This window comes from Varanus komodoensis, unplaced genomic scaffold, assembly GCF_004798865.1.
Source record: "Varanus komodoensis strain SLA01 unplaced genomic scaffold, ASM479886v1 scaffold9, whole genome shotgun sequence".
NCBI classification, from domain to species: Eukaryota; Metazoa; Chordata; class Lepidosauria; order Squamata; family Varanidae; genus Varanus; species Varanus komodoensis.
Genome location: NW_025336598.1, coordinates 24,349,532 through 24,364,696, shown reverse-complemented (window position 1 = coordinate 24,364,696; position 15,165 = coordinate 24,349,532).

Sequence of the window (15,165 nt, the reverse complement as noted above, 5' to 3'; positions counted from 1 at the left end):
GAGAGCCACTCAAGTGCTTTTTATCCCTCATATGCCAAACACCATGCCTCCAAAGAGAAGATATCCCTCTGATTTTACTACGTAGTTATTGATGGTTATTAATTCCACAAAATAATATTGTTTTCCTTTCCTTTCCATTTTGTCTGCAATCCAGTTGCACAGAACATTTTCTGTGGCAAAAATGAACAATGTGGCTGAAAAACAATGGCCAAGCACCCTTGCAACAAAAATGCACTGCACTTTCCTCTGTAGTGAAAGGAAGTCACAGACAAGGCAAAGAAGGTAAACTTAGGAATGAAAGGAAAAGACTTCTGGTATTTACAAAATAGGCAGGTTCACACGGAAACAAAATGACAGCATTGAACCGCCCTGGTCTATTTGAGGATGCAAAACAGCTGGTTGATTTTCACGTAGCAGTTTTATTCTGGGGTGGTTTTGTAATATTTCTTGGCTTCTCCTTCATCCTTTTTTATTAATGTCCACCAAAGATTTCTTTGTTGCTCTGAAAAAGCTAAGCAGCTTTCAGAACGAGAAAACTATATGGATTGCTTATCAGAAGAGTTTTTTAAAAAAATCAGAGGGAGTTGTTAAGAGGCAAAATGTAGGAATCTTACACCTGCTCTTGCAAAAGCAGATCAATATGAGACCTTTATTGTTTTGCAATTCATCTAGGCCAAAAGGTCACAGTTCCTCTAGTTCTGCCCCATGGCAAGCATGAAGTCCAGTGAAGTAACACTCCAGGGCATTGGAAAAAATTCAGATGGCAGCCCTGGGGCTCAGCTTAGCAGGTGGCCGTGATGAACCCTTCTGGGGTCTGGCAGTTCCCAAGAATATGACCTGAGGGTAAAATCTACCATGTAGGCCCTTTTCTCCTGCAGGAAAGCTGAATGCCATGTTGCAGCAGTGGAGAATATCTAGAACAAATTGAGCTAAGGCTGTGAAAGGGAAAAGAAAATTGGCTCTAACTTATAATTTTCAACAGTTCCCATTTCATAATTGCAGTCATTCCGTGAAAACAGGGCCAGTCCTACCGTTAGATAGACTGAGGCAGCTGCCTCACACAGCAGTTTTGCAGGGGAGGATGTTATGAAATAGCAGCATATGTCCAGTTATTTTATTTGTTATTATTTTTTATTTCCAGGTGTGGGGACAGGTACGTGGCCTTCATGCCAAAGAACATGGTTGGCTTTAGGTGCTTGATGAAGAGGGGGCACCTTTTGCTGACCTGCCTCAGGTAACAAGATATCTTATATTTGTCCAAGTGTACATGGACAAATATGAAAGACTGGGCATGTCCTTATAGCTGGAAAGATTTCTTCCGGTCTTAAGCGTATTTGAAACCTGCTGACAGCAGCTCCATGCATTTGTCACCTTCTGAAATATGAAGAACAGCACAGATCCCTTTCAGGGACTTTTGGTTTATTTGTGGGCTTTCGCCTCTGTGCCACAGAAACCCCAAGAGACTTTATTTCTCCCTGGGGTGCCACTTCATGGCCTCTGGTTGTTTGTTTTGAAAACAAACCTCAAGTTGAAGCCCTCCAACAACAGAGGGGCATATTTTGATCATGTTGTTGTGCCGTTACTTGATATCATGGGCCAAATGAGGGTGCTTGTCAGTGTTAATGGAGGTCGGCTTTTAACGTGTTTTATTGGTTTCTGGTTGCTATCAATACAACTAGCTTGCACTACTAGGGATAGCAGGGCTGCCAAGTCAGCCACTGGGACTGTGCCTTGAAGAGAATCGTGAAACGCGGGTCTCAGCAATTGCCTCCATAGTCTGAAATGGTGGGGGATCTCTTTGTTTGACAGAGAGCCTGTCCTGGTCAATGGGAAGTATATAAATTAGTCAATTAAATGATTGGCAGCTTTACATTTCTTGCTATTATTGTCTATGGCACTGATGTTTAGAGGCAGGCAAGCAGGCCAGACTGTTTTCTTTTGTTCAGCTGGCATTTCAATTGGTTGCCTCTCCCTCTTCCAGCAGCTGCAGCCTTCTCAAATCTTCCCTTATTTTGCCCGCAAGTAACCGATTGGCTGCCACTGTATTGTTTAATTCTGTCACCTGTAGCCAAAGGAGAGATTGAACGCTTTTATCACACAACAGGTGTGAATGAGCTTGGCCATGGCAGGATGTCTGCGTTATCAAGACTGGTTTGGGAATGGTCTCTGTATTATTTGGCATAGAGTTAAACTTCAACTGTCATTGTCACCCATTGTTTGTATTTCATTTGCAGTCCGAATTTGCTGTTTATACTTTTTTCTCCTGCACCTGTCAACTTGGGATAAACCTGTCCAGCAACTGGCAAAATGACCTTTGGTCCACAAAAGCTTATGCCAGAATCAATTTGTTATGTTTGACATGCCACAAGACTCTTTGTTGTCTATGATGCAGAATTTCCGTAATATTTTCCTAGATGGATGGACCAGTACAATGTTGCATTACCACTCAACTCTTACTCCTGTCACTTAGTCTGGGCTTCTTTGTCCCAAATGCCCAGCAATGGCACAATCCTAGTCATGCAATTTCAAGCGCAGAAGGCAGATATAGAACCACTGGGAGATCTCTGAGTCATTTACAGCAGTTCTGGAAAGACTGAACTTCCAAATGTTTAACAATAGAAGCAATAAAATGACTGTTTTCTCCCAGTTATACTGCTGAAATTAAGGAGTAATCAGAGGTGTACCTCTGATAGAAGGACTGTGAGCTCCACTCCATTTTAGTCCATCTACACCCATCTGACCTGCTCTCTGTGGTAAGATCAACATCAGAGGCACTACTCAGTGGCTATTAATAGCTGTTGGGAGGCATGCCAGACAGGACTTCCTCAGTGGTGGCCCCTGCCCTATGGCATTCCTTTCTTATATATGGTTGGGTCCATCTCTTAGTGTTTTTAATAGAGTTTGAAAATTTTTCCTGTTTCACTATGTTTTAATTGAATATTGATTATGCATGCTGCTTTAGTTACCAGATCATTTGAAATTGGTTTTTAAATTCTTTATGATTTTATGAACTTTTGATATGAACTAGTGTGATATTCTAGTGAGAGCTAGTGGGTCCAGGAGAAGCCAATGTGTTGGTTAGAGTGTTGGACTGGGGACCTAGGAGATCCAGGTTCTAGTCCCCACTCAGTCATGAAGCTGATTAGGTGTCTTTGTGTCAGCGCCAGTCACTCACTCTCTACCTCAGAGGGTTGTTGTGTGGATAAAATGAAGTGGAAGAGAACTATGTGAGCCGCTTGGATTCCTCACAAGAGGGAAAAAGGCAAGATGTAAATGTAATGTAACAATAATGATGATGATAGAATTCTATATTTTATATTATAAGCTGCCTTGGGAAGACGGCAGTCTTGAAAGGCATGTAAAAATGCTAATCTTCATCATGTACTCAGAACAAAATCTTCATCTCAGAATTCCTGCATTCTAAGAGCATGTCTGCTGCACCTGGTTGGTGATCTTGGGTTTCTAGTAAAACACAAACTAGATTCCACTATCCTGACATTGCCTGACCTCTGCTGTACCCAGTGATGTCATGGTACATTTGGAAGTATACGAGCTCATCATGAGTCCTCCTAGCCATGGTCCTGAGGAGAGACCAGAAATGCAGGCCACTGTGTTGATCCATATCAGTAAATGAATTCTAGCAGTAGGGATCAGTGAGGAACCATCTTCTGAAGAAAATCTGCCATATTCCCTTGTTTTGGCTTCCCTGATACAGGCCTGCTTTGCAGTGGCCCAGAGTCCAAGTTCTTGGTGAGTGTGCCCAGGGTCCATGGGGTGCTTGTCAAGAATTGGGCCAGTAGCAAGTGGCGAAGAAGACTGGCAGCTGGGGAAGGTTGCCAGATGGACAACTAGGGTTCCACAAGCATTTGCAGACTTCCTCTTGACTTGGCTTGCTTTGTAGGACCAGGCCGAGCATGAGAGAAACTCTACGGATTTTGGACAGATGAATTCTGAAAGGATTCACCCCGATCCTATCTAGCAGCTCGTTTGTAAAGCTAATGGGTGTTAATTTCCCATTTCATGACAGGCTCCCTTAAAAATACTTGGAATAACAACAAGGATCGCTCACAACGATATATTATTGCTAAGAAAATTCATCCCTGCTCATGCACACACACTCACACACCATTCTGCCTGGTATTGTGGGTACTGTTGCTGAGCTTAGTAGGAACAAGGCACTCTGGGTGAGGTGGCAGATGGCTTCAGTAACCTAGGGAATCCAAAAGGGTGGGCAGTGCATCCCCATGAGCCCTGGCGTCAGAGCCCCACTGGCTGTAAACCACTTGTGTAATTAATTATATAAATTTTTAACATATGGGGAGCTGAAGGTAGTAGAAAATGGATTGCTCAGCAGATATTTTTGTGGCCACACTCACCATGGAACTCTATGGTATCTACATATCAACAATGGTAAAATGTAGATTCCTGGTTCAGACAACCAGAGTTGGAACATGGAAACCTTAGAAAAAGCCGTTGGTTCATGCAGAAATGCCACAACTGGTTCTACATGACTCAACAGACCAACAAGGGTGAGAAACCACCACAGCTTCTCATGATGTGCAAACCCAGCCGGTTTGTTCTATGCTTTCTCTGTACCAGCATGGCCTGTAATTTTGTCTGAATTCAGAATTGTGACTTTCATGGTTCTGAAATGCAACTACCATAGAGTCCTTTGGAAGGAGTGGCAACTGCAGGAGCCACTCTAGCTACCCAGCTTCTATGTGTGGACTAATGAGGAAGTGCCAGGCAACAACAGGAATGGAGTGACACACCTTGGAACTGAATTTCAGGTGCAGTGGCTGATGATAGCAGGAGAACTGAGTGGGGAGGCTGAAAGCACAGTAACACTGAAACCACTGGATTGCCCGATAATGGTAAAATGCGATGGAAGCGTACTGGATGTCTTTCAAGGTCAGAAAAGCAATTTTGGAGAGTGGGAAAAGGAGGTGCTTTAATGGGTTGAGCAGGGAGGAACCTGAACAGGCCATTTTACAAGCTATCTGGAGGCCTTTCCAGCGACTTTTCTGCCCCTTGTCACTAGATGGGTAAAAAGGCCATCTAATGAAATATGCAGGTGGGAGGATGGGAAAGTGAGAGTCACTTTCCACCAAACTTGGAGGCTTCTGATCATCAAAGGTGCAGTTGCTCTGACCGAGCCCAAAAATATTTAAAATTGTTGTTGTTAGTCGCGAAGTCATGTCCGACCCATTGTGAACCCACGGGCAACATTCCTCCAGGCCCTCCTGTCCTCCACCATCCCCCGGAGTCCACTCAAGCTCACGCCAACTGCTTCAGTGACTCCATCGAGCCACCTCATCCTCTGCCATCCCCTTCTTCTTCTGCCAACTGTTGTTCCCAGCATTAGGGTCTTCTCCAGGGAGTCCTTCCATCTCATTAGGTGGCCAAAGTATCTGAGTTTCATCTTCGGTATCTGGCCTTCGAAAGAGCAGTCAGGGTTGATCTCCTCTAGGACTGACCGGTTTGATCGCCTTGCAGTCCAAGGGACTCGCAGGAGTCTCTTCCAGCACCACAATTTAAAGGCCTCAATCCTTCGGCGCTCAGCCTTCCTTATGGTCCGGCTTTCACAGCCATACATTGCAACTGGGAAAACCATAGCCTTGACTATATGCACTTTTGATGGCAGGGTGATGTCTCTGCTTTTTAGTATGCTATCTAGATTTGCCATTTAAAATTAAGTTATGCCAATAAAACAATGGCTGGTAAGTTGGGCAAGGGCTGCTAAATAAAAATGTCCTGAGCATGTATTGAAAACAATGCTGGTACCTGTCTTATAGCCACAGACAGGGAGTTCTACAGAAGCCACTGTGGTGTGGTGGTTGGAGTACTGGTCTGGGAATATGGGAGATCTGGGTTCGAGTCCCCACTCATTCAAGAAGCTCACTGGGTGGCTTTGGGCCGGTCACTCACTCACTCTCAGCCCAACCTACCTCACCGAGTTGTTGCTGTGAGGATAACATGGAGTGATGTAAGTTCCCTTGGGTTCCTCACAAGAGAAAAAAAGTTAGGATATAAATACAATGTAATAATTATACATTGTGTTCAATATTTGCACACAGAAAACAACCCTACGATGGTTGAATTTATCATTATGAGCAAAATTTGACAAATTTTGACTGATCAGTGGCAAAATCATAGGTATACTCATTTGTGAAAAAGTCCTTTGCATGTCCACTCAGAAATAAGTCTCACTAAACTCCATTGGGAAGAGTGCATAGGATGGCAGCCTTCATTTAGTTGCGTTTACTTCCAAGTAAACATGCTTATAATCTTGCTGCAAGCCCCATTCCGTTAAAAGTCAGGTACAACTGACTTTTGCTAGATTATACTTTCTGGTCGCATGAATATTAAGATACTTGAAAAGTAATTATAGAAGCAAACTGTGGCATGGATGTGTAGGTCAGCATCCTTGCATACATACTTAAGAAAAATAACAGATTGTGTTCTGACATCTGCTTATGTGACTAATATTATTTTCTGAGAAAATATTTTGACTCAGGAAAGGTTGAACTAATGGCAGCAGACTCATGATTCTTTTACAAAATGAAGCTTAAAACTTCCCTTTTAACCTCAGCTTGTTGAAAGACTTTTAAAAGAACACTGCTATTTGTCTTTAAAGTTGAACTTCTCTTGATTGGAGCTACTTTAAAGATCATCTTTCTGTAAGTAAACAAGCCAAGCTTACAAACCCTTTAGCCAGTGTTTATCCAACCCTAAGTGTGAAGAACACAGTTTAGGTAAAGAGCTGCAGTCAATTTCATGGGACAGTCACCAGGCGTTCCCTAAACTAACAAAGTAGTTAAGTATTGAGAACTTCAGCCTGTCAGAGAAACCTGGAATAGTTTGAATTTATGGCACAATAAACATGAAAAACTGCATGGTATTTTGCTTTCGTTTTCTTGTCAATGAAATGATAACATATTAAAGCATGCTGCAAACTTGATCTAGCATTTTAAGTCATTTTAATTTGTACAGGTACTGCAGGAACAAAAATATCCTCGATGTGATTCATGAAGGAGCACATTTAGAATGGATTTGCAGGGTCATGCCTCTGGTTGCATGCAGTACCTTAGTCGTGGCATCCATGTGATAGGCATATGGGGAAACCTCTTGTATTTGTAGTCTCAGGCACGTAGGCTTTGGAAACACCTATGCCTAATACATGGCATCCAGGCTGGAGGCAAGGGACCATGTAGCAAAAGACTTGGGCTAGAAGCATGCTCTCAGTCCCCAATTCTATGGATGACTCTTGTTCATGTGAATCATAACTTCTTCTAGGACCTGAGGCCCATGGGGGAAGTGGAAATGGTCACACTGAGTTTTTGTGTGTGAATCAGAACCAGTCTGGTCAAGTCCATCTAAGGCTTGCAAACTCTTTTACAGTACAACTCCCATTAGCCCCAGCCAGCATGGTTAGAAATGGTGATATGAGTCATAGTCCAAAACCTCTGGATGGCATCAGATTGGACAAGGCTGTTCTTATGCAGAAGTCAGGGCAATGGAGTGTTCCAAAGGGCCCTAGTGAAGATTTCCACTTTATGTCAACAATGGAGAGATGTTGTTTCAGCAGAGTGCTGATGCCAACAGAACACTTACATGTGGACTGACTGTAATTGTCTCCACCTCTCTGGAGAATCTGGCTGCATTTTTTAAAAGGCCCCTTCCTATTTGCCTGATTCTGTATCCAGTGGTTTCTATGAGGTTCGGAAGATGAAGATGTTGTTGGAGACTTGTTTTGTGAGGATAACAATTACATCCTTCAGTACAGAGGGCATGTGAGAAGATATTGAAAGTTCTATTCTGGGTGAAGCAGCCTGCACCTCATCCACCTCTTAGTTGCCCAGGACCCCAGTGTTGGGGGCTGTATAGCAGAAACTGTTGACTGCTGCCCCATGCAGTGAGCTGAGTACTACAAGCCATGCCACTACAGGTTTGTAGTGAAAAATGTTCTGAATTGACTACTGGAGAGGCAACTCATTCTTCCAGGTCAGGAATGAGTGTAAAAGGGCTTCCTGTCTCAAAGGAACATTCTCAAGCAACAAGGGCTACCTGAGCTCTGGTATGTCCTGGGTTTTCAATCTGATTCCTGGTTTGATTGCTGATCTTGCCTTATGGTTTGTACCCTGATCCTATCTGCTTTTCTGTCATGACTTCTAACTCGCTCTAAACTGCTGCTCATGGTCAAGCCATGAAATCATAATTCACATGAAGACTAATAATGCTGAATAGTAATCATACTACTGACTGATTCACACAGTTAATTTTTCCCATGCACCATTTGTAAACTAGGGACTGGCAGATATACCTAAATCGTTTGAGCGTCCAGAAAATTAATCTAGATCTGGGATTGGGACTAGGATACCATGGCTTAAATTACCTCATTGCTGAGATACAGGAAATCTTAGTCCTTGTCATGATATTCATATAATCACATCCACAGCATGGCCCCAAACACTGGATACTGCTACTTATGTCTAGGGCATCTTTCAAGCCCTAAACTACACTGGTGTCATTGTTTTGTGTTGGAGCCTAGAATCAAATGGCAGGATCTGGATGCCTTTCCAACAGAACCTGGAGGAAGTCTGGAGTTCAGACTGCACTGGAGTTCACTGCCCACATTTCTAGCTTTTTACTGGCACCTGTGGAGGCTGTACAAGAAGTGAACTAGCACAGTGTTCATCTCCGTAATCACAGGTGTGCCCTTCCCCATACCCACAATGAGCCATGATTGTGGGAATGCTATTGGCTCACAATGTATATAGCAACACTTTTAATGTGTTGATTTATTTCATTTCTATACCACCCTATAGCCAAAGCAATCCGGGCAGTTCACAACAGCATATTTAAAAACACTATAACATATACCAATTTCAAAAATTTATTTTCTGCTCAGTTGTTTTCTTGCACATGTGATCTCCTAGAGAACACCATTTTTAGCACCCAGACCACCCTATATCCTTTGTAAGTCAGTATCCTTTGTAAACAGTCATGTTAAAAAAACACCACTCAGCCTTGGCTACCTTCATACAATGAACTACCAACAGTCCTGCATGCCTTTCCCTTTGTCATAAGCATCTGCTTTAATTGCATTCTTCTACTTCATTTTACTCTGATGCATGGCATCAAAGCTATTTTTAATTAAACTTCTCCTACCACGCCATAAGATGTAGCTGAAGTGAAGCAGAGAGTAAGTCTGCCTGAGCAAAGTTTTTGACAATAATTAATTACATGGATCATAACGGAAATATTTTCCCATTCAGTATGCTGCTGGTCATGAGGAGCAATAAATATGACTGCTGAGAGAAAAAAGTAAAGACTAGTTACAAGCCATAGTTTCAAAGTAGAGCCATTTGCTGCTCCTGCTGAAATTATTTGAAATCTCAACTTTCTGGCAAGAGAACTTCCAAGGTAGGGAGAGAACAGCCCCACAACCCATCTAGGCTACTGTAGAGTTATCTCTTATTCTTACAAGCTCTAGCACAAACACCACTTCTTTCCCACCCTAATGCCTTCTATTTGTTTTGGAGTACTGCTCCCAGCATTCCTGACCACTCACCATGATGACTAGGGCTGATAGGACTTGTAGTCCAAAACATCCACAGGCCTACAGATTGGGGAGTTGGGAAAGACTGCTTCAGTCTCTGAATCTTCATTTTAAACACAAGCCTAACTGTATTTGGTCATGTTTTTTCATTCCTATCATTGCTGCTGCCATCACACCATCTGGATTTCAACTGTAAGCTATCTTATTCGTTACACCTCAATAGCACCGTTCACCCTGATTGTGGAACTCTCTCAGCAGGCCTGAAACTACACTTTGGTGCACAGTAGCCATTGCCATCCCAATGCTCTTTAGAGGTTTGGTACCTCACCCCCTAGAAACCCCAGGCAGCACGGCCAATTCTGGGAGTTTATTAGAAAACATTTGGAGGGCATCAGGTTGGAGAAGGTTACTATTTTACCAGGGTGCAGAGATGCTAGAGCTATTTTGCCCTCAATCATGATCAGTTGCCCAGTGCCTACTGAAGAAAAGCATCTTCATGACATGAAGCTTGTAAGCACATGCTTATCATGAGGGTGGCATTCTCAGGGCAATGAGCACTGGTGGCTTTGCACCACACATAGAATTTTGCAGCAAGGCCAAAAAGTTTGGTTTTGGTCTCATCAGACTAGAGAACCATTTCCCACAGGTTTGTTGTACTCCCACATGCCATTTTTCAAACTCCAAATGGGCTTTTGCTATGCGTTGCTTCAGCAGTGGCTTTCTTCATGCCACTCTTCCATGAATCTCAGCTTTGCTGAACATCTTGGTGATAGCTGCCCCATGGATGGTTTCTCCCAGCTCAGCTTTCCAGCTTCTTCAGATTTCCCATTATTGCCCTCTTTATTCATTGCTGAGTTTGGTGGACAGTTTTCTCTATATAAAGTACAGTTGTGCCACCGACTTTCTATTTTGCAATGTGTTCAATGGTGCTCTGGGGGATGTTCATAATTTGGGTTATTTCCACATAAATTTATTTGATGTTTCCATGCAACTTTACCTTGGAGTTATTTTCTTCTTTGTTTAGATATGCTCTCCAACAAACTGTGGTGCCTGCCAGAAACAGGTGCATTTAATGTGAGATCATGTGGCACTGGAATTGCACACAGTTGGACTCCGTTCACAGTGTGCATCTTCTGGAAGCAGCTGATTGCACCTGAGCTAGGCATGTCACAGAAAAGGGGGTGAAAATTGATGCAACCAGCAAATGCCAGTTTGGTTTTGTTTACTTAACCTTTGTGTCATCATCATACTTTTTACCTTCTGTGTTCAGTGCTCAGTATTTTGTTTACATCAAGTGGTAACCTTGCCAATTACATGCATTTCAATTCCACTTGTAACAACCTGTGGAAAAGATAAGGTGGTCGGGATGAAGTCTTCTGCAGGGCAGTGTAACCTTTGGGGCTGAAGGCCTCTGGGGTGTATTGCTGTTTCCCCTGTACAAAAGCTGCTTCAAGGATTTATCCTGGGAGGCTTCTATAACTGGTGGTGCATATCCTACAGTGGCCAGGGGACCTACTTTATGGATGACAGTCCTCTATTTCAAGAGCTGTTTAGCTTAAAGATAAAGAATTCTCATAAGGATGCCTTGAAGTGCCCCATCAATAGTCAGTACCATTAAGCAAGCATTCCAACCACCTGATTCTATTCTTCCTTACAATGATGTTTCTACTTCAATTATAGTATTTATTTCTAAATGTGCATCCACAGGTATAAATTAACATTTACCATTTTTGCTAAAAGCTGTGACCGCTTTGGTACTTTTCTGGCAATCCATGTCTTATTTGCAGTGTGTAACTGGCTACTGTAATGTTTACTCAGAGATAAGTGGGGCTCAGAGAGATATACTAGGAAGCAGGATGATTCTGTCTAGGAGTGAGGATGATTGCAGCTTCAGGAGACCAAACTTAACTCTGTGGTTATGGAGACACCTAGTGCTTGAGAAGAAAAATAGTTACATTTTCCAGCACCAAGCACTGATTATTATTGTGGTTGGAAGAGGCATTCTGTCAGGTATTGTTGTCTCAGGCCATGTAGGAGTTCATAGGCAAAGCCATACTTTTGGACCTTTTAGACCCTGATATTAATCTGGCTGCTGCATTTTGCACAAATCTTCATGGGCAGTCCTGCATAGATTACATTGAAGTAATCTATTTTAGAGATTACCAGAACTTAGCTTACTGAAACCAGACTATTCCTGTCCAGATAGGGGCATAGCTGAGCCACCAGCCAAAGCTACTAGAAGGCACTCCATGCCACTGAAGCCACCTGGGCCTCATGTAGCAAAGATGACTCCAGGAGTACTCCCAAGCTACGAACCTGCTCCTTTAAGGGCAGTGCAACCATATCAAGAACAGGCTGAATTCCCTCCATCTGGTCAGAACAACCACCCACTACCAGCATCTCAGTGTTGTTTGGATTGATTTTCAGTTTGTTAGCCCTTATCCAGTCCATTGTCACAGTTAGGCACCAGTTTAGCACATGCACAACCTTACTTGCAGGAGAGGAAAAGGGGAACTAGATCTGTATGCCATCAGTGTCTCGATGACAATGCATTCCGAAACACCAAATGATCCCACTTAGCAGTTTCATGTAGATGTTAAATAACACGGGGGACAAGACAGACCTCTGTGGAACAATGTCAGCCAGAGGAGAAAGGCTGGCAAGAGTAAAGGAGGCTTGTAGAAGAGGTTAAACCCAGGCTGGGGCTGGAGGCGGGGGTGGGGGGGGGGGGAGATGCTAAAGGCTACATTCTCACACTCACCTAGTTTCAGGCTTCAGGTCTTCAGAAATATGAAGTCTTTGTGTAGCACAAAGTCTTCATGTAGCATGAAATGGTTGTTTGGTTGCAAAGTCGTGCCTGATCCATCACGACCCCATGGGCGACATTCCTCCAGGCTCTCCTGTCCTCCACCATCCCCCGGAGTCCACCCAAGCCCACAACCACTGCCCCAGTGACTCCATCTAGTCACCTCATCCTCTGCCATCCCCTTCTCCTTTTGCCATCAATCCTTCCCAGCATTAGGGTCTTCTCCAGTGAGTTGTTCCTTCTCATTAGGTGCCCAAAGTATTTCAGTTTCATCTTCAGTATCGGGCCTTCTAAAGAACAGTCAGGGTTGATTTTCTACCTTATATGTACTTAAAGCTTTATTACAAACTCATCCTGTTGTCTTTTTGGGTTTGGGATAGTGTTATATTTGTATCCCACCCTTCATTCAAGAACCTCAGAGCAACCTCATGCACTGGTGACTTCCCATCTTGACTTCTGTAACGTGCTCTACGTGGGGCTACCCTTGAAGATGGTCCGGATACTTCAGTTGGTTCAAAATAGAGCTGCCAGGCTGTTGACGGGGACTGGGCGTTATGGTCACATGACTCCAGTTCTCCGTCAGCTTCACTGGCTTCCCATTGAAGTCCGGGCCCAATTCAAGGTGTTGGTAATGACCTATAAAGCCCTAAACGGCTTGGGTCCTGGTTACCTGAAGGAGCGCTTACGTCCATATATGCCCAGCCGCCCCTTGAGATCAGCGGGAGAGGCCCTTCTCCGGGAACCCTCTGGGAAGGAAATTAGGAGGGTGGCTACTCGGAGGAGGGCTTTCTCTGTGGTGGCGCCCAACTTATGGAACACGCTCCCCAGAGAGGTCCGCCTGGCGCCGTCGTTATTTGCTTTTCGGCGCCAGGCGAAAACCTTTTTATTTAAGCAGTATTTTAACTGTTAGTATTAACTGATTTTATCTGGCCAGGGCGGCTTATTTTATATTGTATTTTTTGGATTTTTAATGTTTATATTAATTTATTGTTGTAAGCCGCCCCGAGGCTTCGGCGAATGGGGCGGCATAAAAATGTTTTAATAAATAAATAAATAAATAAATAAATTTCTGGTAGGATCATAACAGTCCCATGATGGGCAGCCCTTGGCTAGCCAGTGAGTTTCATGCTCAGCTTCTGAGCATGGAAGACTCAGAACAACCCTCACAGGGCTCTTCGAACAATGCTCTGGTCGCGGACCTGCGGCACCCTCGCCACTCCTGTGTGCATCGCACAACTGTGATGCTCCTCAGTCCTATTCTGGCAGTGCTGAAACGAGGACACTCACGGACCCGAGATGAACCCCTGCATGACTGCACTTGGTGTTCCTCGACTGGGGAGGTGCGCTGTGTGGGCACTTTCCATGCAGCTGTGACAACACCCGGAGGAGCCAAATATAATCAGGAATTAGCACACAAATAGGATACTCAGGGAAACTGTGGAGTCTATTCCCTCTGAGGGTTTCAAATAAAGTACAGGGATGCCAAGATGGCTTAGGCACCAGAATATAGATTTGTGGAGCGGAGACAAATGGACAGTGGCCTAGCTGTAGAATGCCATTATTCTTTTATGTGTTAAAACTGAAATGCTGAAGAAAGGGGTGTCATTTTTTTTTCAAATTTTCCTCTGGCTTTGTTGATCCTCCCTGCTTTAACAGCCTGCTATGTAGGAATTCAGTAAACCTCCCCTGGCATGGGCATAAACATTCACCTGATTTAATAGCCACCTGTTGGCCTGTTTGCTAAAGGTGTCACATTAGCATTTGTGAAAAGGTAGCTGAGCATACAAAGTCTTCCTCTTATGACGATGGCTTTCTGAACCGCCTGCCCTGAGCAAATCTCTTCTACAAAGATTTTTCTGCAGTACTAAGCAGCTCCTGCTGCAAGGGATTCGGGGCCATGTTCTGGAGGACCATTCATATTGGGAAGGGGCCAGGCTTGTTGTTGCTGCTGTTGTTGTTAAACGGCCTTCTTCTTTGCACAAGGAATCCAAGACAGCTCACAGTGTCCTCCTCCTCTCCATTTTATCCTCACCCCGACATCCCTGTAAGGTAAGTTAGGCCAAAGGGCAATGACTGGCCCAAAGTCACCCAATGGGCTTCTTGGGTGAGAGGGGAAGAAAATCCGGTTCACTACTCTTAACCACGGCAGCGCAGTGGTTCTCAATGTAATAAAGACTGAGAGCGGGAACTTTCTCAACCTTCCCCACCCCTGCATATATTCTTGGGAAAGATCAGCATTTACCTATTTTTAATGGTGCAACAGCTTGTTGCAAGAACTGTGTTTTTTGCCAGATCATTACCATTTTTATAGCAAGCAAGCATGTCCACTGGAGGGCTCTGTTTGCTACATAAATGCAATGGAGGGTTGCCAGCCCACAGGCCTGGCAGCAGTCTAGTCTATTTTTAAGGACCTCATGCTCCAAAGAAACTATTCTTTGGCAAACAAACAAGCAAAAAGCCCATGCAAAAAGTCCTGACACTTGACCTCCGTGTCAGGACTTCTCTTCCTTGAGACTCTGTTGCTTCTAATTAGTGTGGCATCCATTCCTATAAATGGGATTCCTTCTCTCTTTCTTATTCCATAGTTATTATATGTATATCCCCCAGTCTTCCCTTAAGAAAGTTCAGAGCAGATAGAAACATAGAAACATAGATACAGAGTAAGTCAGAAGGGGCCTCCTGGGCCATCTAGTCTGACCTCCGGCACCAGCCGGCTCCGCTCACGACATGCCCACCATGTGGACGTCCAGCCTATCCTTGAACACCCACACCGATGGGGCCTCAAAGACATCTCGTG